Source organism: Lactuca saligna, chromosome 8 (assembly GCF_052625555.1).
Source record: "Lactuca saligna cultivar CGN05327 chromosome 8, ASM5262555v1, whole genome shotgun sequence".
Taxonomy (NCBI): domain Eukaryota; kingdom Viridiplantae; phylum Streptophyta; class Magnoliopsida; order Asterales; family Asteraceae; genus Lactuca; species Lactuca saligna.
In genome coordinates this window covers 26,135,324-26,159,987 of record NC_136424.1, presented here as the reverse complement: position 1 = coordinate 26,159,987, position 24,664 = coordinate 26,135,324, and the positions used below count along the sequence as shown (strand labels likewise).

Below are 24,664 nucleotides of genomic sequence, written 5' to 3'. Positions count from 1 at the left end.
GTGAGGAAGAAGGATGGGTCGCACCGTATGTGCATTGATTATCGGGAGTTGAACAAAGTAACAGTGAAGAACCGTTACCCACTTCCGAGGATAGATGACTTGTTTGATCAGCTTCAGGGAGCGTCTTGGTTCTCCAAGATCGATCTACGCTCCGGTTATCATCAGATGAGGGTTAGAGATGAGGATGTACAGAAGACTGCTTTCAGGACCCGGTATGGTCATTATGAGTTCGTGGTGATGCCATTTGGGCTCACCAATGCCCCAGCCGCGTTCATGGATCTCATGAACCGCGTGTGCAGGCCGATGCTGGATCGGTCGGTGATAGTGTTTATAGATGACATCTTGGTGTATTCCAAGACACAGGGGCAGCATGAGGAGCACCTGCGGGAGGTGTTGGAGACTTTGAGGAGGGAGAGACTTTTCGCAAAGTTCTCCAAGTGTGAGTTCTGGTTGCACGAGGTACAGTTTCTTGGTCATCTCGTCAACCAGAAGGGTATTTTGGTAGTTCCGGCCAAGATTGAGGCCGTGATGCAGTGGGAGGTCCCGAGGTCTCCATCTGAGATTCGGAGCTTCCTGGGGTTGGCAGGGTATTATCGGAGATTTATTCAGGACTTCTCCAAGATAGCAGTGTCGCTCACCCGACTAACCAAGAAGTCGGTGGTTTTTCGTTGGGGGCCTGAGCAGCAGGCGGCGTTCGAGACTCTCAGGCAGAGATTGTGCGAGGCTCCGATCCTTACCTTGCCAGAGGGAGTAGAGGATTTCGTAGTCTATTGTGATGCTTCGATCACAAGTATGGGAGCAGTATTGATGCAGCGAGGCCATGTAGTAGCTTATGCCTCGAGACAGTTGAAGCCTCACGAGGCTAATTATCCTACCCACGATTTGGAGCTGGGGGCGGTTGTGTTTGACCTCAAGATTTGGAGACATTACCTTTATGGGGTCCGCTGTACTATTTACACGGATCACAAGAGTTTGCGATATCTTATGGATCAGCCGAGTTTGAACATGAGACAGAGGAGATGGTTAGACGTGCTGAAGGACTATGACTGTGAGATCCTTTACCATCCAGGGAAGGCCAATGTGGTGGCCGATGCCCTGAGCCGCAAGGTGTCGACGGCCCCTATCAGAGATCTGTGTATGAGGATGACAGTGATCACTCCGTTGTTGGAGCGGATCAAGGAGGCTCAGATGGAGGGCCTCAAGGAGGAGAGACAGAAGTGTGAGAGGATAGTGGGCCGAGTAGCTTCATTTGATTACGACAGTCGGGGTTTGTTGACACTTCATGGTAGGATATGGGTACCGTACTGGGGTGGGGTACGACAAGTATTGATGGACGAGGCTCATAAGTCTCGATTTTCTATCCACCCAGGAGCGACGAAGATGTATCGAGATCTTCGACCTGATTATTGGTGGCCCTGCATGAAGCGAGATGTCGCTTGGTATGTGGAGAGATGTTTGACCTGCTGGAAGGTCAAGGCGGAGCACCAGAGACCTCACGGCAAGATGCAGCCGTTAGACCTTCCCGTGTGGAAATGGGAGGATATCACCATGGATTTTGTCACCAAACTCCCCAGGACCGCACGCGGGGTGGACTCGATATGGGTAGTAGTGGATCGGTTGACGAAGAGTGCCCATTTTATTCCGATTCAGGAGAGTATATCGGTGGAAAAGTTAGCCGATATCTATGTGCGAGAGATTGTGGCACGTCATGGAGTGACGGTGTTGGTAGTGTCGGACCGAGATGTTCGTTTCACGTCCAGATTCTGGAAGCGATTCCACGACGAGATGGGTACTCGTCTCCATTTCAGCACCGCTTTTCATCCTCAGACTGACGGGCAGAGCGAGAGGACGATTCAGACTCTCGAGGACATGCTTAGGGCATGTGTTCTAGATTTTGGGGGCAGTTGGGATACGTATCTTCCGTTAGCGGAATTCTCGTATAACAACAGTTATCATGCGAGTATTGATCGACCTCCTTTTGAGATGTTATATGGCAGGAAGTGCAGGACCCCGATTTGTTGGGGCGAGGTCGGTCAGCGAGTCATAGGGAGCACCGAAGTGGTGCTCAAGACGACGGAATTGATCCAGCAGGTCCGTAGTAGGCTGCAGACTGCGCAGAGTCGGCAGAAGAGCTACGCCGACAGGAGGCGTTCGGACTTGGAGTTCCAGGTGGGAGATATGGTTCTTCTGAAAGTCTCACCTTGGAAAGGTGTCATCAGGTTCCGGAAGAGGGGCAAATTGGGCCCCAGATTTATTGGTCCCTTTAGGGTTTTGGCCCGGGTGGGTCGGGTTGCTTATCGGTTAGATCTTCCTGAGGAGCTTAGTCTGATACACAACACCTTCCACGTGTCGCAGTTGAGGAAGTGTTTGGTGGATGAGACAGTAGTCGTTCCCTTAGAGGACATTCAGGTTGATAGCGGCCTAAATTATATCGAGAAGCCGGTCGCGATTCTGGAACGGAAGACCAAGACCTTGAGGAACAAGGTAATTCAGCTAGTAAAGGTGCAGTGGCAGCACCGGAAGGGGTCTGAATGGACGTGGGAGGCTGAGGAAGAGATGAGAGCGCACTACCCGGAGTTGTTTACAGATCCAGCCGTAGCAGACTTCGAGGACGAAGTCTGAGACAAGTGGGGGAGAATTGTAACGACCCGTTCCCGGTATGTTGATTTATTGGTAATTATAGTGAGTTTTTCAAGAGGGACTCGACGAGTTCTAGCCTGACTCGCCGAGTAGGGTCGCGTCTGAGGGCACGCGTGAGCCGGGGACTCGACGAGTCCATATCCCTGACTCGGCGAGTCCATCTGTCTGGGTGAAACCCTAAAATCCCCGGGTTGCCCACTATTTATACCACCTTATAGCCCCTATTCTCGCCTCCCTCACCCTGAGAACGCAGTGATAGAGCCCCAAACCTCCATTGAAGAGCTTATATGTGTTTTGGTGCCATCTTTGTGAAGGTGTGAAGAAGGAGAAGAAGAAAGAAGCAAGGAGAAGGGTTGTAGTGCAAAGATCCAAGGCCAAATCAGAGTTTATTGAGGTATTTTCGGAGTTCCAGCTTATTATATGCTTTAAACTTCCATTAGGGCTCTCCTAAGAGCTAGTTGGTGCTTGTTTCAAGCCTTACACTTGCATGAACGTCTTATTAAGTCGATATATCTATGGATCTGAATGTTGGGGTGTTGTAGAGCCCATATCTACTGTCTTTTTGGAGTTATATTGCATGATAACCATAGATCTACCCATTTTATGCATCTTTTAGCCTTATTTCCCTTATTCATGAGGTTGTGCACGTAAAGTTGGAAACTTTACGTGGTAAAACAGCTTATTGGACTCAGATCTATCAATTGTATGCATTGGATTCAAACAAAATCAAGTAAAAATCAGTTGCATGGCGGCGACTCGGCGAGTCGGAAGAACGACTCGATGAGTCGGGTCGCGAGTCCCGAGTCCTTCAGTTTTATCAGTGTCGAGTGGACGAGGTGAGTCAGGAAGTGGACTCAGCGAGTTGAGAGTAGACTCAGTAATGGAGGGACTCGACGAGTTTGTTCATACAACTCGGCGAGTCCAAGGCAATCTTCTTGGGATCAAGAACAACTCGTCGAGTCTGTTCATACGACTCGGCGAGTCGGATGAAGATTGTCTGAGTTCTTGGATCAAGAGGGTACTCGTCGAGTCAATGCCAGACTCGACGAGTAGCAGTGAGTAAGAGTGAAAAGTAAGAGTGCGACTCGGCGAGTTGGGTGGCCCAACTCGGCGAGTCAGCCCAAAAGATAATTGACTTTGACCGAGGGTAAAAGAGTCATTTTACCCCAAGAGCAGTGTTTAGTATTTGATTGAGTGTGTTTATGGACTTGTAGCCGAGGAGATTCAGGAACAGCCGCCGTTAGCTTTCCGAGCCACACACTCAGCAGCCAGCTTACGAGGTGAGTCTCCTTCCAGTAGGAACGGTCTAAGGCCACAATGCCGGCCTGTTCAGTTAGCAGTAGTTTCCGGATTTAGGTCCGATGCAGTAGTTAGTATGTTCGATGCCTTCGTGGTTCGAACAGGATTTGTGTGCTATGTTTTATGTGTTAAGTATTATGTGTTCCGGGCCACGGCCCGATGTAGCATGTCGTATATGTGTTATGCTAGTTGATGTGTATTGCTATGCCATATTCAGTCAGTCAGTTCCGGACTTCGGTCCGATGCAGTTAGTTCCAGACTTCGGTCCGATGCAGGGGACAAGGTCCCAGTCAGTTCCGGACTTCGGTCCGATGCAGTTAGTTCCGGACTTCGGTCCGATGCAGGGGACAAGGTCCCAGTCAGTTCCGGACTTCGGTCCGATGCAGTGAGTTCTGGACTTCGGTCCGATGCAGGGGACAAGGTCCCAGTCAGTTCCGGACTTCGGTCCGATGCAGTTAGTTTCGGACTTCGGTCCGATGCAGGGGACAAGGTCCCAGTCAGTTCCGGACTTCGGTCCGATGCAGTTAGTTCCGGACTTCGGTCCGATGCAGGGGACAAGGTCCCAGTCAGTTCCGGACTTCGGTCCGATGCAGTTCCGGACCTCGGTCCGATGCAGTTCCGGGCTTCGGCCCGATGCAGTGGGCAAGGCCCAATATGTGTTTATGTATTATTGTATGGTATGTGGTAGTTTGGGGGAGCTCACTAAGCTTCGTGCTTACAGATTCAGTTTTGGTTTCAGGTACTTCCGCAAGCAAAGGGAAGAGCTCGGGGTGACAGCATCGCACACACCGCAGCATAGCTTTTATCCTGGGGATGTCTCTTGATGTTTTGGATTGATGTAGTATGATACAGTTTTCCGCACAATGTTTTATTATGTTTTGGGGATACATCGCGTGTGTTTATGTTATGATACTTATATTATGGTTTTGATTATATGGAAAAACGGATGCTCTCTACACCACAATTGCCTTCTTCTTCTTTCAAAACCCGCCAAGATCAACAAAATAAGCTCAAAAAATGGAGGAGATGAATTAGGTTATTTGTAACACTCACTGCTGAAGCCCTTGAAATTTTAATTATTACATAATAAGTCCCTTAAGTACGCTGGGTGTACTTCATGAGTACGCTTAGCGTACATGCATGGATGGTCGTGGAGGACCAACACGTACATTGGGCGTACCAAAGAGTACGCGGGGCGTACGTGACGGATGTTTAACCCCTAATTTCCGGAGTTGAGACCTATATAAGCATCATTATCTCATTTGAGCTTCACCCTAATCAACCTCTTTCACCTTCAAACGTCCCTGAAAACCCAAAATCATTAGAGAATGTGTTTTGAGCTTAAGGAGTGCATTTGTGGCCATTTTAGTGTTCATTCAAGAAGAAGGAGTTGCTAAGCAAGATTAGAGTGGCATTAGGCTTCAAGAATCTACATCTAGTTCACCTTGAAGAGCTTTTGGAGGTTTAAAGCTTTGATCTTGTCATCTTATTCATTAGATCTAGCTAGGGTTTTCTATTTGGTACCTTTAGTTGGTTTTGGACCTCCTCTTGAGAGTTGAGCAACTCCAGAGGCTGAAATGGTTAGATCTGAGCTTCGTGAGCATGCTAGATGCATAAAGGTGCTAGCTTGGGGAGTATCTAGACTCCATGCATGAGTTTGAAGCCTTATATGAAGTCCTGATGTGTGTAAATTCAACTAGTTTTATCCCTACTTTTTATTAATAATTTAAGCACACAAAGGCAGTGAACTTGTCTTTAAGTGGTATAGATTGATAAGTAAGGTATCGAACTCAGGGAATGGGCAATTAAACTAATAGCTAATTTTAACTAAAACAAATAATAGAAGTAAATGGTTTTTCTCTAGTTTTGCAAGACTAGAAATTTAAACAAACTAAATTAACTAATTAACTAAAGCAACAACTATTCACCAAATTTGATAAAGATGTTTCTATTTAGGTTCAACCAATTCACTCCTATGGTTATTTAAGTTAAGGTAGATTAATTGCTATTGGTTACCAATGATAGTAGTTAGGTTCATGTTCATTACTCCTAACCCTTAGACAATTAACTAATTTAAGCGTTGATCAAGTGTTTAAACTAATTAATTCCCCAGATTAATTATTTGGATTAAATAAGATTTGTAATGGTCAATTAAGTTATTAATTCAATTAACCTCTTGTTGATGGTTTCTCAAACAAGCTCACACATTAATCTTCCTATTTTCTTATTAATCTTAGTTTCATACTCATTACTTCCAAGCATATGTTTTAACATTCACATAGACATATGAGGTTAACAATTAAGTGATGTTCATGCAACCTAATTGCCTTCCAATTAACAGAAAATAGTAGTGATTAATACATAAGGTTCTTTAACAAACTTAATTTAATAAATCACCAATAGATAATTAAACAAAATTTAATAATTAAACCATAGGAGTTCTTTGGTATTCCCCAAACAGAAACAAAAACGAGTTTAGCTCATAGTTGCAGTAGAAACAAGCATAAAAACAAAGTTTATGAAAGCAAACATGTTTAATTCCTAAGTCTAAGTGGTAGAATTAACCTAATTGCTTGAATTCTTCCAACTCTTGAAGCTTAGGGTTCCTCAGCGCCTTCTGAACCTTTTAGTCGCAGCTAATCCTTCCAAATTCGCCAGGAGTTATGTCCCATGAGATAAGGATTCGTCTTTTAAAGATATCCCAAAACAGAGGGTACTCGGCGAGTATCAGAATCAACTCGCCGAGTAGGTCCATACTTATCTGTCTTTAGATTAGCAGTCGTATTTATCTTCTGGCATATCATCGTGTACTCGCTGAGTAGGGTCGATCTACTCGCCGAGTAGGTCCTTCTTTTCACTCTTTAATCTTCACTTGCTTGCCCTTTTCTCCTCTTTTCCTCCAAGCATATCTTTTGGACTGAAAACACAATTCAAAGCATTTTAAGTACCTTTTGTCCACATTATTTTCATAATTAACCAAAAATAACTAAGAATATATGTTAAATAATTAACTAATTATGCACATATCAAAATACCCCACACTTGACTTTTGCTTGCCCCCAAGGAAAACTATATTTTAAACACATTAAAATCACATTAATAACTCCAATCTTTCCCAGCCATTATGCCAAGACCGCAACGCATGCATTTGTGTCTAAAATTCCTAAAAACCCCCCATACTTCAAATACTCACAATCCTCATAAACATTCGCCCACTCACCCTGAACTATGCTCATTTTATGCAACCCTCCGAATCCATCCTCAGAAAACCTCTTTACCCTCAAGGTATTTTTAATTGAGCAACCCAAGCATACATAATCTAGAAAATTACAATTTACGATACCACTATGGAGCTCTTTGGAATTCTTCACTTCTTGATAATTTGATCTTGGATATCTTTGAATTCACCACCTTTGTTGTTTGATTTTTGGTATATTCAACTCTTTGGATTTCTTGGAATTTTGATCTTCAGATCTTTATTTCATTTGCTCCAAAATTCTTACAATTTTTCTTGTAATTTTTTTTTTACATGTATACCTCACTTCTTTTTTTTCCTTTCACTAAAATCCCTACATGCTTAAGCAGGGGCGCTCAATCTCAACCTTTATTGGCTAATGATAAAAATTTTCCTGGATACATTTCAGGTTTAGGCTGCTAAACATATTGCATCCCTCAGGCTGAGCAAGGTCGTGTTTTTGTCTCATGATTTCACTGAAATAAGGAAGCCACAAATGCACTAGAACGTGTATAGGCTCAACTAAACATTTGGGTTCTCATGCAATTATTAACACAATTCTAATATGGAATCCTAATTTTCTTTTTTTTACCAAAATTTTCTAATTTAAGACCTAATCATTTTTAATATTCAACAAAAATTAGCCTAAATTAAGATTCTAAGTGTTCTAAGATGTGACTAACCCCCTACCCCACACTTATTTTATGCAATGCCCTCATTGCATATTATAATAACTAAAAAGAATGCAAATAGAGAGAAAGTTGGTACAAACTCCCCCGGGGTAGCAGTCGCTAGGTTGACACTCTCTTCTTCAACTCCTTCTTCTAGTGACTTTAACCATGGGAACAACTCATCCATGGCACGGGTGTCATACGTCTCGTGTGGTTTGATAGCTCGAATACTCCAAGGAAAAAGGGTTGTTGCACAAGCCTCAGTAGTAATGCATAAAGAATGTATGAATAGCGCATGTAAAAGTAGCCAGAACAAATCAATAACTCCTTCTGCAGCAGGCTACCCGGCGGGTAGGGTAGTAAACTCGGGGAGTAGAAGTTGTCGGACAAAGCAGATCATGCAGAAGCAGATGTACTCGCCGAGTAGTTATTAGTGCACTCGGCGAGTAGAGCGTATAATTCCAGAAATTTTCTAACTGCTGTCTCTCTTTACTCTAGTGTTGACATGCAAATATAAATGCACTCTCCAGTAAACTTCCTAAACAGCAACACTTTAATAAACTCTCAATTCGTACGGACTCGATCCTAGGAACAAAACTCCATAAGCACTCCTAAAGGTTCTCATTCCTTGCTTGACCATTCCTAAATAGCATGCATCCTCGCCTCAATACCTGAAAAGAAAACTAAAAGTAACACTAAAATTCAAACCACATAGCCAAGTTCACATGTCCACAATTGTCTTAAACAAACATCATAATCAAACAAAAACAAAAACAAAAAAAATCTTCATTCTTCCTCGTCCATCCCGGCTCCTCCAGCTCCACTACCTCCTTCTCCACCCCTTCTTTGCATCCTTTCGTCCCAATCCATGATGTAAGGATAGCCGGGTCCCGGTCGCGGGGCAATATGCATTTGTTGGAAGAGATAGTCGAAAGATTGATTGGTGTAATTAACTCCTCGCCCTATATCATCCAAATATCGTCTATACTCCACTTGATTCCACCCCTCGTTATCCTCCACCAGAATCACCGGTGGGTCTTCTCGTACCCGCTCGTTCCTCGGCCTAACCCGCCTTCCCGGCTCCTCGGGGACCGTCGGCTCGTCCTCATTCGGGATCGTAAAAGAATCACCAAAATTTTCCACTATCCGAGCCCTCGTATATAGTGCCGTATTAAACGGATGAGGGTGGATAACCGTTAGCATTTGAGCTTGCGGTAATTCCAAGATCCCAAATGATCGCGCAAGCCGAGTAATGAACATACCCCCATTGATCTTCGAGTTGATTTTTTCCTTAACCGCTCCCTCTGCAAGAAATTTAGTGATGCAATATGGGAGGTTGCAGAAAACATCGGGGGTGATGATACTCCTGTTGGATAAGGTGTCTAAGTCCATAACTATTTCTGGTATGTACTTGACCCGACCCGGCATGGTCCATTTGGGTTGCATGGCACCATGCAATTGGATAGACTAAATGAGAGAAATAACGCTTGGAGATTACTAATATATTATAAGTTCTAATATATTAATAATATTATTTGATTAGTTTGATCAAGAATTAATTTAGAATTAATTAAGTGATCAAAAGATAACTAATTAAATATATGGGTTGATTAAGTAAATCATCCATATCTTGTATAGTGGGCTAAAAGGCTCCATGGATCATCAAGTTGGGTTCCACCCATAGGATGCTCCATGGATGCTCCATGGGAGTTACAAACCCATGGGTCATGGAAATGAAGAGTCATGACACATTAGGGTTTAACCCTAGATGTGTCAACACTATATAAGTAATATGATCTCCTCCCAAATCGGTTACATACACACATGCACACTAAGTAATAGAGGGCTTGGCCGATTTTGAAGAGTGTGTATTCTCTCATAAGTTCTTCCAAGAGCATTTGGTGTTGTGTGAAGCATTTGAGGCATCACCACTTGGGGTGCTAGGCTCACAAGGTTTCAAGGAACACAAGCAACAACAAGGTAAGTTATTCTATCTATACTTTATGTTTAAATTGTTCCCCATGTATGCTAGATAGGAATATAACCTTGGAAATCAACTTTGCATGACAAATTAGACAAACATAGATCCAAGGTTATTAGGGTTGCATGTACACTTAGGAAGTGTTAGAATGCTCAAAACCCATCAGTGGTATCAGAGCCTAGGCTTGTTTGTTCTTATTTGTGCTTAAAAGTTGAAAACATAATCGAAAATTTGCTGTCTGCGAACGGACTCGTCGAGTCCATAGGGGGGACTCGTCGAGTCCATGTGTATCTTCAACCAACTCAGCGAGTCATGTTCATGCACTCGGCGAGTAGGGTCGAATGAGTGCAGAATTTCGATTCAGTTGCTGGAAAATGAATTAGAAACATTACCCTAAACTGTTTTAGTAAATATAAACTTGTTTTTGGTGGTGTAATGTTTTGCTAATTCATTTACAACAACTAGTTATCAAAATTACAAAGTTTTATGTAATTTTTGATTATGTTCATATTCATGTTCTTGTTCTTATGAAGTTTTAGATGATCATAGGAATTATTTGTAACCTATTTGGTAGTTTAATTCTTGATCATAATGTGTTTTAATGGAGTCCATAACTTATCCTTAAGTTATGGAAAACCAAGAGTCACTTGAGTTAAAAAACCATTAAGAAAAACACAAGAGTTATAAAAATGAAGAGTCTTCATTTTATGACTCTATTAAACTCATAAGTTACAAGAAATGAAAAGTTTTGAAAGTTACAAAACTTGCCCTCAAGTTTTGGAACAAGTAAAGTTAAGTTAAAACTTTAGTTCCAACCCCTAGAATTTTAAAAGTTAAAATTCAACCCTTATACTTATATTATGATGATTTAATAATTATATATATATGTATAAGAACAAGTCGTCTTACCGCTAGTACGCCTCATTCACGAAGCCGGTCTATAAGGTGGGTATAAGGTTGTTGCCTATAAAATGGTGACTTAATGGGTGAATATTCTCACCCACCGCTTGCTTGACTGGTGGAGGGTCGTTAGCCGAACGGGTAAGACAAGGACTTATAAATTCTCATTCAAAGTATGATGAATATATAAAGTAACTAAATGTTTATTAAATTCCCAATCTTAGTTACTTTAGGAAAAAATGTGAATAAGGTGCTAATCCATGAAATTACACTTTACACTTTGTCTGAGTCGTTGGTGGAGCGTGTGTGGTTAACCGGCACACTAACTTGGACTTAACAAGGTAGGTAAAGGGTGACTTAAGGTTTATTATAGTATCGGTGGAGCGTGTGTGGTTTACCGGCACATCGATTGAGTGATAAACGTTAAGGGTACCAAGTGATTTGCATGGTTACTTCACACCTCGTTTTGTGATCCTCGGCATCCCAGTCACAAAACCTGGAGGGCACTCCCGAGATTGAAACATGCCTTTGAAAAGTTCATTGGATCTCAAAGAATCTAGGAATTTCTAAAAACCAATAAAAAACTAAATATTTATTATTTCGGTTTTCGTGGTGGAAATTGGTGAATCGTCATTCACCTACCTTTCAAATATGGTATAGCTTAGATTACGGCATACCTCTTCTAAGTTATATTATATTGTGATTGGATCCTAGCCTTAATATTACATTTGGGTGTTTTATTAAGGACTCTCTTAAATCTAAACTAAACTTGTTCTTCTTTTCAGATGTCTTCAAATAATGCTTCTGGCTCGAATCCTAATGGCTCCTTTACTCTTATGAGTCTGTGTGGGAAAGTCACCTTTGATGGATCCAACTTCAATAAGTGGATCAGAAACATCAGGATGATTACCCGCTACGAGGACAAAGAATATGTCCTTGACAAGGAGCTTAAGGAAATTGACGAGTCCACTGCAACTCCCCAGGAGATCGCTGACTTTCATACTCATGAAAGAGATGCAACCAAGGTGGCTTGCATCATGTTAGCCACCATGACAGCTGAACTCCAAAAGTCTTATGAAGACTTCTACCCTTATGAAATGCACCAAGATTTGATGGAAAGATACCATCAAAGTGCACGAAAAGAGAGGTACGAAGTCATCTGCTCCATGATAACGACCATGATGAAGGACGGAGAGTCCGTCACGAGCCACATGCAGAAAATGCAAAGGTATGTGGATCGGTTGCTGAAGCTCAATGTGAACTTCCCTGAGGAGCTTGCAATAGATATCATTTTGCACTCCTTACCATCGTGCTATGATCAATTCCGCATGACATATCACATGAACAAGGAAGAGGTCACCCTCAGCAAACTTCAGGGACTTCTCAAGACCGCAGAAACAGGTCTTAAGGGGAAGTCGGTTGCTATCACTCCTACTCCAGAAACAACTCCGGTCTTGGCAATCGGGCAGAGTCGAGGGAGGAAGAGAAAGAGATCTTCAAAGGGTACCAAGGCTCGGACCCTTGATGGCTCTTCTTCAAGTGGAACCAAGAAAGGTTTCATTACTCCTTCTTCTGACCCAAAAGAGGCTGAATGCTTCTATTGCCACGAAAAAGCTCATTGGAAGCGGAACTGCCCAAAGTACCAGCAAGATGTGAAGGATGGGAAAGTCAAACCCAACCATGCAGGTATTTACACTATCATTTCTAATAACTCACCCCATTCGAAATCTTGGGTCCTTGATACTGGTTGCGGTATTCATATTTGTTGTGACTTGCAGGGACTAGGAAGAAGTGAGAATGTGGAGCAAGGAAGAATAAACTTAATCATGGGGAATAGGAAAGTTACACCTGTCACCAAGATTGGAGTTTATACTTTATCGCTAAGTAGTGGGTTAAATTTAGATTTGAATAAATGTTGTTATTCGCCAGAAATGGCAAGAAATATTATTTCCTTTCATGCATTGTACAAACAAGGTTTCACCTTTTCGTTTGATAATGAAGTTGGTTCGATTAATGCTTTCTTTAATAATGTACTTTATTTTAAAGCATTACCTTGTGATGGTGTGTATGAAGCTGTATCTATTGTAGATAACTTAGGAAATAATGTTTTGTGTATTGATTCTACTAATAATAATGACTTGGATAAAGCATCATTATGGCATTGTCGTCTTGGACATATAAGCAAGAAACGCATAGGCCAACTCCAAAAGGATGGAATCTTGGAGTCATTTGACCTAAAGTCAAATGATAGTTGCGAATCATGCTTACTTGGAAAAATGACAAAGTCACCCTTCACAGGCTTATGTGATAGGGGTGAAGGTTTGTTGGACCTTATACACACGGATGTGTGTGGACCATTCAAACATGCCACAAGAGATGCTAATCGTTATTATTTGACTTTTACCGATGATTACAGTAGATATGGATATGTCTACTTAATCAAGCATAAGTCGGAGACTTTCGAGAAGTTTAAGGAATTTAAACAGGAAGTCGAGAATCAATTGGGCAGGAACATTAAGATGCTTCGATCCGATCGAGGTGGTGAGTATCTTAGTTCAGAGTTCCTCGACTATCTAAAGGAATGTGGGATTGTCTCACAATTGACACCTCCCAGGACACCGCAGTTGAATGGTGTGGCTGAGAGGCGTAATCGAACCTTGTTGGACATGGTTCGTTCCATGATGAGTCGAGCTTCGCTACCAATCTCATTCTGGGGGTATGCCTTAGAGACTACCGCCCATATCCTTAATCTAGTCCCTACAAAGAAAGTTTCCAAAACTCCTCACGAGATGTGGACTGGTAAAGTACCTAAACTAGACCACATCAAGATTTGGGGCTGCGAGGCTTTCGTGAGATGCGAGACTCATGATAAGCTCGAACCCCGAAGCGAGAGGTGTATTTTCATCGGCTACCCACAACAATCCTTTGGTTACCTCTTCTACAGACCTAGTGACAATGTGGTCTTTGTAGCAAGAAGAGGAGTCTTTCGAGAGAGAGAGTTTATAAGCCAAGGAGACAGTGGGAGGCAAGTTGATCTTGAAGAAATTCAAGAGTCAAGTGGTGAAGGAACTTCAAACTCTAGCCCTCAACTTGAGGAGGAAACTCCTGTTGAGCCAATTGACGAATCTGTACCTCTGAGGCGTTCCACACGAGTTAGGAGTGCACCTGAGCATTACTATGGATTCCATATTACTGCAGAAGGTGAGACACTTATTAGTGATGAGACACTAGTAAGTCAAGATGACCCTAACAGCTACGAGGAAGCCATGGCGGGCCCCGAGTCTGCCAAATGGAAAGAGGCTATGGATAGCGAGATACAATCCATGTATGACAATCAAGTTTGGAACTTGGTTGAGAATGTACCAGGTCGAAAGACTGTAGGGTGCAAATGGGTCTTCAAGAAGAAGACCGACATGGATGGTAAAGTACACACTTATAAGGCTAGACTGGTTGCAAAGGGTTTCTCTCAAATTCCTGGAGTGGACTATGATGAGACCTTTTCTCCGGTAGCCAAGATTAAGTCTATTCGGGTTCTGTTAGCCATAGCCGCATTTCATGACTATGAAATTTGGCAAATGGATGTCAAAACCGCTTTCCTTAATGGGAAGTTGGCTGAAGATGTTTACATGAGTCATCCAGAGGGTTTTGTCAGTAACGAGTACCCTAATAGAGTGTGTAAGCTTGAGAAATCCATTTATGGATTAAAGCAAGCACCTCGCAGATGGAATCTTTGCTTTGATGAAAAGGTCAAGGAATTTGGTTTTTCTAGGAGTGAAGATGAATCTTGTGTATATGTCAAGGCTAGTGGGAGTATAGTTAGCTTTTTGGTATTGTATGTGGATGACATACTACTCATAGGAAACGACATTCCAACCCTGCAGGAAGTAAAGTCCTGGCTTGGAAAGTGTTTCGCTATGAAGGACCTTGGTGAAGCTGCCTATATTTTGGGGATAAGAATCTTGAGAGATCGGAGTAAAAGACTAATTGGACTTAGTCAAAGTACCTACTTGGAGAAGGTTCTGAAGAGATTCAGAATGCAAGACTCCAAGAAAGGAGAGTTGCCCATCCAGAGTAGCGCCAAGCTGAGTAAGACACAAAGCCCTAGCACTGAGGCTGAGATAGCAGAAATGAGTCGAATACCTTATGCTTCGGCTGTAGGTTCGATCATGTATGCTATGACGTGTACTCGACCTGATGTAGCCTTTGCCTTGAGCATGGTTAGCAGGTTTCAGGGGAACCCTGGCAAGGCACACTGGATTGCGGTAAAGAATATTCTCAAGTACCTACGAAGGACTAAGGACTGGGTCCTTACCCTCGGTGGGAGTGATGACTTGAGAGTTGTAGGGTATAGTGATGCTAGCTTCCAGACTGATAGGGATAACTTCCGCTCTCAGTCGGGCTGGGTCTTTACCCTAAATGGAGGAGCAATTTCTTGGAAGAGTTCCAAGCAAGAGACAGTGGCAGATTCTACTTGTGAATCAGAGTATATTGCAGCTAGCGAAGCGGCAAAGGAGGCGTTATGGCTGAGGAACTTCATTGGAGACCTTGGAGTTGTACCAGCTATTAAAGAGCCGATGGAAATTTTCTGTGATAGTGAAAGTGCTGTTGCCTTAGCCAAGGAACCAAGGGATCACGGGAGATCCAGACACATCGACAGAAAATACCATTTCATCAGACATCGGATCGAAGAAGGACTCCTCGTGGCAAAGAGGGTATCATCGGATGAGAACCCAGCAGATCCCCTCACGAAGGGACTGACTCGGGTTAATCATCTCCAGCATGCTCGGAGCATAGGGCTGAAGGATGATATTAAATTTAGTAGTTAGATAATCTCGAAATTTGTAAAGTGTAATTGACATTTGATGATGAATAAAAGTGTTTTATTTATAAGTAAAGTGTTGCTATCTCTTGTCGATCGTTTACTATATTTCTTTTGCATGTTTTGACTTCCAGAATAATTTTGTTTGGTTTAACATATTATTCAAACCTCCACAGTCGGTCATATGTCGGAAGTAGGTATGAATCAAGACTGTCATGATTGGTTGTAGAGGTCTGGGACAAGGCTACAACAATCATGAGTGCTCATAAGTTCTGAGCATTGGACTCAACCCACGCTCACTGGAATCACTTCATGGAATTCTATCTCGAGTGATCGTGAGACGGTAATATCATATAAGTCTTTAAACCTAGAGATATGATTTGTTACTTACAAGTTGGTTATGCATTGATTGTACGAAAAACGCATTGGTAACTCGATGTTATAAAATCGTGCTCTTATGTGTAATTCAATGAGTAGTAGAACAAACATATGAGTCGAAGTTTATCTGTTCCTTCTTGGATTAGAAGCTGATATCTGGGCCCCTCGATGATTTTGTTTTGACCTATGTACCGGGCCCGGTCAGAACTAAATTGATGTGTTCAATAAAGTTCTTTGTCAAACAAATCGGAAATCGGGAAACAAATGTTGGACAATAAGTAAGACATTGTTCCATGTATTTGTCCGACTGATATCTAGAACAGAGGATTATATGATCACTTATCTTAAATGGCGTACCATCATCTTCTCAAGTTTCGAGAAACCTTGTAAAGAGCTACGATTGCCGATCGGTTCCTGAAGTCATACTTGCAGTAATAGTTACTAGACTTATCCAAGTGGGAGACTGTTGGATAAGGTGTCTAAGTCCATAACTATTTCTGGTATGTACTTGACCCGACCCGGCATGGTCCATTTGGGTTGCATGGCACCATGCAATTGGATAGACTAAATGAGAGAAATAACGCTTGGAGATTACTCATATATTATAAGTTCTAATATATTAATAATATTATTTGATTAGTTTGATCAAGAATTAATTTAGAATTAATTAAGTGATCAAAAGATAACTAATTAAATATATGGGTTGATTAAGTAAATCATCCATATCTTGTATAGTGGGCTAAAAGGCTCCATGGATCATCAAGTTGGGTTCCACCCATAGGATGCTCCATGGATGCTCCATGGGAGTTACAAACCCATGGGTCATGGAAATGAAGAGTCATGACACATTAGGGTTTAACCCTAGATGTGTCAACACTATATAAGTAATATGATCTCCTCCCAAATCGGTTACATACACACATGCACACTAAGTAATAGAGGGCTTGGCCGATTTTGAAGAGTGTGTATTCTCTCATAAGTTCTTCCAAGAGCATTTGGTGTTGTGTGAAGCATTTGAGGCATCACCACTTGGGGTGCTAGGCTCACAAGGTTTCAAGGAACACAAGCAACAACAAGGTAAGTTATTCTATCTATACTTTATGTTTAAATTGTTCCCCATGTATGCTAGATAGGAATATAACCTTGGAAATCAACTTTGCATGACAAATTAGACAAACATAGATCCAAGGTTATTAGGGTTGCATGTACACTTAGGAAGTGTTAGAATGCTCAAAACCCATCAACTCCACATATAAAAGATATCAAGGGTGGGAACTTTATCCCCATCCTTCCGCATGTTGATCGTGCTCGCAACGAACCGGTGAATAAGTCGATGGATTGGAGAACGGATATGACCTTCTTGAGCAGTGGAAGGTATATAGACCCGGTTAGCAATTGTACTCCACCATGTTGACGCCACCACCCCCTCGGGAAGTTCTTTGTGAGTATTTTCCAAGAAGGCTTCAAAGTATCCTGTCATCGCTATGTCTTGATCGTAGATGCCTAACCGCCAAGAGAATTCAACCATGCTGCATTGTCGCAGCTCTCCTCCCAAAGAAAACGAAACCGTGTTTGGGTTGTAATACTCACTACCACCTCGGAATGAAATGGTAGCAAAGAATTCCCAACACAACTCCGCGTAGACGGGCTCTTGGATTTTAAACAATTGCAACCAACCATCACAAGTGATGTTGGCATAACCCAAGTTACAGTCTTTCACCAAATATGGTGTAAGTTCCTCTTCCAAGCCAACATTGCCCATCCATCCCCAATCCACTGCAGTGGGCAAGTGAATTTCCTTTTGTCGCAGAGCTTCCAACCTGTTTAAGGCTCGGGTTTTGGAGGATTTGGAGGTGATGTGTTGAAAGGATAACCATGGCATATCACCATGGCCTCCTCCACGTGATGACTGTCCTCTCCTTGCCATGCTATCTGCATAAACATTCCAAAAACACAGCAACAAACAACACCCCATAATTAAAACACAAAAATTTTTCATTTTTGTAGGACCTACTCGCCGAGTACACGACCATACTCGCCGAGTAGTATGAACACTCGGACAGATCGAAACCGGATCTGTATAATCTGTGTAATAGTCCAATTTGTTCATAGGGGTTTGTTGTAATTGTGTATCTAACCATAGATCTTGAAGAAATTACTCCAAATAACCTCTAATTCATGAGTAAATCAAAGCCCTAAAAATTGGGGAAAACTCCCCAAATCCGAAAATATACCAAATATGGGGAGATATGTGATAAAGATTGGACCTTTCATAAAATTAAAGAGTAAAGATGTTACCTTGTTGCTTGAATTAAGTGAAAGAGGAAGAAAATTGACTACGACGGCTGAGAGAAGGTGCTCGGCGAGTGTGGGGATGAAATGTTGAATAAAAGTAATTTTTACAGATTTTGATTTACTGGGTTTGAACCATCTACTCGCCGAGTATAATGGATCTACTCGCCGAGTAGACACGTGTGTCATGCATTTTTGGCTGTATACGAACATTTACTCGCCGAGTATAGCCGATATACTCGCCGAGTAGATGTCTCAGGTTGAAAACATTTTAAATTTTGCCAATTTTTACTATATTAATTCCTTTGTTTAGCCTTTCCACCCCACACTTTCAGTAGAGCTTGTCCTCAAGCACATAGAGAAGTAGAATGAATGAAGAAAAATGAAAAAGCAATACGAAAAATAAAGAAAGGGAAAGAAAATGCAAACGTGAAACTCGGGTTGCCTCCCGAGAAGCGCTTCTTTTGATGGAGTCATTAGCTGGACTGCGCTCCTTCTACGTGTTTGCGATTCCGCACAGCAGGAGCTCCTCCATTCCTTCATTGCGGGGGACTCCTTCTTCATATTTCTTCACTCGATGGCCATTGACTTTAAATGGTGTGCCATCTCTTGAGATCAATTCTATAGCCCCGTGAGGAAACACCGTCTTGACCACAAATGGACCATCCCACCTTGATTTGAGTTTGCCCGAGAAAAGTTTTAATCAGGAATTAAAGAGTAATACTTTTTGGCCTTCATGGATGTCTTTGCTTTTGATTCTTTGGTCATGCCATCTCTTGGTCTTTTCTTTATAGATCCACGAACTAGAATAAGCCTCATGTCAGAGTTCTTCAAGGGCATTCATTTGCATTAGACGGTTGGTCTTTAATTCTTCCATGTCAAAGTTGCACCTGTTTAGCGCCCAATATGCCTTGTGCTCGATTTCAACCGGTAAATGGCATTGCTTTCCATAAACTAACCTATATGGTGTAGTACCAATAGCTGTTTTGAAAGCGGTACGAAATGCCCATAGCGCGTCATCCAATTTGTCCGACCATTCCTTGCGGTTGCTTCCCACCGACTTCTCTAAGATACGCTTCAAAGCTCGATTGGTCACTTCCGTTTGCCCACTCGTTTGCGGGTGGTATGATGTGGAGAACTTATGGGTCACCCCATATTTCTTGAGCACCTTGTCCAATTGATCATTGGCAAAGTGTGTGCCACGGTCACTAATTAAGGCCTTCGGAACACCAAACCGGGAGAATAATTTTTTCAAGAACCGTACCACTACCCGTCCATCATTTGTAGGTAAAGCCTGCGCCTCCGCCCATTTTGAAACATAATCTACCGCCACTAGGATGTACTTGTTTCCTTTGGATGTGGGAAATGGCCCCATGAAGTCTATGCCCCACACGTCGAACACTTCACACACTTGAATGCTATGATGTGGCATTTCATTATGGGATGAAATGTTTCCCACCCTTTGGCAAGCATCACATTCTTTGACATATTGGGCTGCATCTTTGAAGATTGTAGGCCAATAGAACCCAATGTCAAAGATCTTCTTTGCGGTATAGTGTGCTCCATGATGTCCTCCCGTGTGCCCGCTATGGCAGTGCTCTAGTATTTTTCGACTCTCCTTTCTGAACACACATCTTCTTATAATTCCATCCGCGCAGCTTCGGAAGAGGTATGGATCGCCCCAAAAGTAATATTTGATCTCCGTAAAGAATTTCTTCTTTTGCTGACTACTATAATCCTTTGGGACGTAGTTGGTAGCTAAATAGTTAGCTATGTCTGCGAACCATGGCTCCTCTCCCACGGACACCATAATGTATTCATCCGGAAAGTCGTCTCCATCCTTATATTCTTGCAATGCCGGAAAGTCGTCTCCATCCTTATATTCCTTTCTTATCTCGTATCTCTATATCGAATTCTTGAAGAAGCAGCACCCATCGTATTAGTCTTGGCTTGGCATCCTGTTTGGAAAATAAATACTTGATAGCCGAGTGGTCAGTAAAAACAGTGGTTTTAGATAAAACCAAATAAGGGCGAAATTTATCAAAAGCGTAAACTACGGCTAACAATTCTTTTTCAGTAGTAGTATAATTCTCTTGGGCATGATTTAAGGTCTTGCTTGCATAATAAATGGGTTGAAAGTGCTTATCAACCCATTGTCCAAGGACCGCTCCTAGTGCATAGTCACTAGCATCACACATGATCTCGAAGGGTAAGTTCCAATTTGGTGCTACAATGATCGGGGCATTAGTTAATTTTTCTTTTAGAAAGTCAAATGCCTCTAAACACTCTTTAGTAAAATTAAAGGGTGCATCTTTTAGTAATAATTGTGTTAGAGGTTTCGTAATTTTGGAAAAATCTTTAATAAAACGCCGGTAAAAACCTGCGTGTCCCAAAAAACTCCTAATGCTCTTCACATTAGTTGGTGGGGGTAATTTAGCAATGGTGTCTATCTTTGCCCGATCCACCTCAATTCCCTTTTTAGAGACTTTATGTCCCAAAACTATTCCCTCCTTGACCATGAAGTGACACTTTTCCCAATTTAGGACCAAGTCGGTTTTCTCACATCTAGCAAGCATCGAGTCAAGATTTGTGAGGCAGTCATTGAAAGAAGATCCGAATACAGAAAAGTCATCCATAAAGACCTCCATGAATTTTTCTACCATATCATGGAATATGGCGGTCATGCACCTTTGAAATGTCGCAGGTGCATTGCATAGTCCAAATGGCATGCGTCTATAGGCAAAGGTCCCACTGGGGCATGTAAAGGTGGTCTTTTCTTGGTCCATTAGGTCTATGGGTATTTGGAAATACCCGGAAAACCCATCTAAGAAGCAATAGTAGCTATGGCCCGATAGTCTCTCTAACATTTGATCTATGAAAGGAAGGGGAAAATGGTCTTTGCGAGTGGCATCGTTTAGCTTGCAATAATCGATGCACACTCGCCAACCGGTTACCGTTCGCGTTGGAATTAACTCGTTCTTCTCGTTGGTAATGACCGTCATTCCTCCTTTCTTGGGCACCACTTGGACCGGACTCACCCATGGGCTATCGGAGATGGAGTAGATGATTCCTGCATCCAAAAGCTTGACCACCTCCTTCTTGACGACTTCTTGCATGTTCGGGTTTAATCGTCTTTGATGTTGCACCACCGGCCTTGCTCCTTCTTCTAAGTTGATTTTGTGAGAGCAGTAGGATGGACTTATTCCCTTTATGTCGGAGATGCTCCATGCGATGACTCTTTTCCTTTTCTTCAACACCCGTACAAGCTCCTCCTTTTCCGTCTTGGAGAGATCCGAGGCGATAATCACTGGCTTCTGATTTCCTTCTTCCAGAAAGGCGTATTCCAGATGGTCAGGCAGTGTTTTGAGCTCCAATTTATTGTTCATAGTTGCGGACTCGCCGAGTGCAGGTATGGTACTCGGCGAGTTGGTGGCGACATTCACGACTGCTGGCTTTTCTTTAGATGTACTCAGCGAGTAGATCGGGTCTACTCGGCGAGTAGGGCTTTCAGCTTGGTTCTTTAGTTCTTCATACTCTGCTTCTTCCAACAGTCTTTCAATCTCTAATAAGTCTTTTTCTGGATCAAATACTTCTTCCAAAGCTGCAAACTTGCTGGAATCTTTAGGTATGTCTTCTTCCAATAACTCTTCAAGCATGTCGATTGAGAACGCCGTGTCGTCACTACTCCTTGAGTACTTCATGGCTTGGTCTACCCCGAATGTCACTGAGTCGTCCCCAACTCGCAATGTGAGCTTAGAATCTCTCATGTCTACGATGGCGCTAGCGGTGTTGAGGAAGGGTCTTCCAAGGATGATTGGTACTTGCGGATCCGCCTCCATGTCGAGAATGATGAAGTCAGCTGGGAAGACAAATTTGTCTACTTTCACTAGCAAATCTTCACATATGCCTCTTGGGAAAGTAACCGTCTTGTTTGCCAAATGAATTGCCATCCGAATTGGCCTTGGCTCCGGGAGGTCCAGCTTTTTGAAGAACGAGTATGGCATAAGGTTCACACTTGCTCCAGAATCAGCTAAAACATGAATTGCAGCCAAGTTGCCAAATTGGCAAGGCAAGTTTAAGCTCCCCGGATCACCCTTCTTCTTTGGTAATTTGTTTAGCATGGCGGCGGAGCAATTCTCATTCAGTACTACTTTCTGCACTTCTTCCATCTTTCTTCTATTAGTGAGGAGTTCCTTAAGGAACTTTGCATACTTGGGCATTTGCATGACGACTTCAATGAAAGGAATGTTTATTTGAAGAGTTTTAATATGATCAAGGAACTTCTGATATTCCTCTTCCTGCTTCTCCTTCTTGGCTCGGGCTAGGTACGGCATTGGAGGTTGGTATGGTTTCAAGGGTGGTTGTTCATTAGTTTTTACAGATGTACTCGTCGAGTCCATCGGTCCTACTCGGCGAGTAGGGCTCTCAGATTGTGAGTGTTGGTTTTCGACTTGTACTTCCGTTCCTTCTTTCTGTGAGTCCTTGTTTGCTTCATTTCGAATGGGGGCCAGGGGAGTAATAATCTTCCCACTTCTTGTGGTAACAATATTCACTTGCGCGCCTCGTGGGATGTTCTCGGTTTTGCTAGGAAGCTCACTCAGTGACCTTTGGTTTAGTTGTTGAGCAAGTTGCCCAAGCTGAGTTTCTATGTTGTGGATGGATGCTTGCTGGTTCCTGAGCATTGTTCTTGTTTCTTGGATAGCAGCATCGTGGTCACTATGTCTTTTCTCGGAAGCAGCCACAAATTTAGTTAGCATTTCTTCCAAGCTTGGCTTCTTCTCTTGCACCGGCTCCTCCTTTTGGTAAAAGCCTCTCCCTTTTTGTCTATACTTCTCCTCCTTGGCCTTCTTGTACTCTTCGTAAGGCAGCCACTCCTTCTTTTGTTTGCGCCAGTCTTCATCATACCGGTCACCGCTCGAATAACATACTTGTGCCTTTTTGTTGCCGTGCTCATCCAAATCGCAATCTCTAGTGAGGTGAGGTCCATTTCAATTCTCGCAACCCACCCGTATGGCATGGATAGTTTGATCCATTTTGTCCATTCTCCTATCCATGGTTTTTAACATGGCCATGACCGCGGATAAATCTTCAGTAGCAGCGTATGCGGATCCCCTCGTGACATCATTCCTAGGGTTGTGGTATTCTCTAGAGTGTTTAGAGAATTCTTCAATTAATTCTTTGATCACCGGGGGTGGCTTCTTTGTAAGTGGGCCTTGTGAGTCTAGCAGCTGCCGGGTCGTGACATTGACTCCATCATAAAAGATGGAAACTTCTTGTTGGCTATTTAGATCATGGTGTGGGAAATTTCGTAGCAGACTTTTGTACCTCTCCCATGCTTCATATAACGACTCTCCAGCTTGTTGTTCAAAGTTTGCAATGGCCTTCTTGAGCTTGGCTATCTTGGATGGTGGGCAAAAGTGGTCAATAAATTCTTCCTTCATTCTGGCCCAAGTAGTGACTGACCCGGGAGGAAGTGATTTGAGCCAGTCTTTAGCAGCACCCTTGAAGGTTACCGGAAGCATCCGAAGCAGTTGAGTTTCGCGGGTGACATTTGGAATGTTGAAGTAATCAGCAACATCATTTACTTCATCCAAATGTTTGTAGGCATCTTCATGATCTTTCCCGTAGAAAGGTATTTCCTTGAGTGAAGCTAGGATATGACCTTTTAGCTCGAAGGTGGCAGTTGCGGGAATTGCGGGTTGCACAAGTCCCGGGCCATGGTCGTCGCGCATCCTCTTCTTCCATTCTCCCATGGGAATTTCATCAATGTTAGCCATAGTGAATGCTAACTCTTCCTCCGATTCGGTTTCTTGTTCGTAAGTTGCCTCGTCTTCTTCCTCGGTTTCGTATCTAATCTCTTCTTGAATTGACTCCTCAATTATCAAGGAAGCGCTTGAAGCTCCTGATTTGTTGCTCCTCTTTTTCCCAAAAACAATCTTCAAGTTGGACAATGGTGATTTCTTTGGTGTGCTTGAACTCTCCACGTCCTTCCCTTTGTTTCTTTTCAATTCGGATTCAGGGTCTTCAAACGGGGGTACCAGTGGTGTGTTTGCTCCTCTGGTCATGAAAATCCTGAAATTAATCAAATAAAAAGCGTAAAAAGAACAAAAAGATTGTAAACAAATAAAAGAAAAAAAAATTTGTAACTAAACTGTTACTCGTCGAGTAGGTGCGAGTGCACTCGGCGAGTATCAGTGGTTTTTTTTTTTTTTAATTCTAAGTTTTTTAACCTAACTAAAACAGATACTAAAACTTAATTACCAGTTACTAAATTGCAATAAATGAACTTTATGCAAGTAAACTCACACAAAGGATCGAAAAAAAATTAGGAATTAGCTTAATTATTTAGAACCGTTCCCCGGCAACGGCGCTAAAAACTTGATGTGTGTAAATTCAACTAGTTTTATCCCTACTTTTTGTTAATAATTTAAGCACACAAAGGCAGTGAA

General features: G+C 42.5%; 1 non-coding gene across 1 annotated transcript; it reads left to right on the top strand.

Annotated features, from left to right (window-relative positions):
* The first annotated feature begins 23,501 nt into the window (after positions 1 to 23,501).
* On the top strand, positions 23,502 to 23,608 carry LOC145013546 (small nucleolar RNA R71). The gene has a single exon (XR_013665098.1). It is a non-coding gene; the product is annotated as a small nucleolar RNA R71 (small nucleolar RNA).
* The last annotated feature ends 1,056 nt before the right edge of the window (positions 23,609 to 24,664 follow it).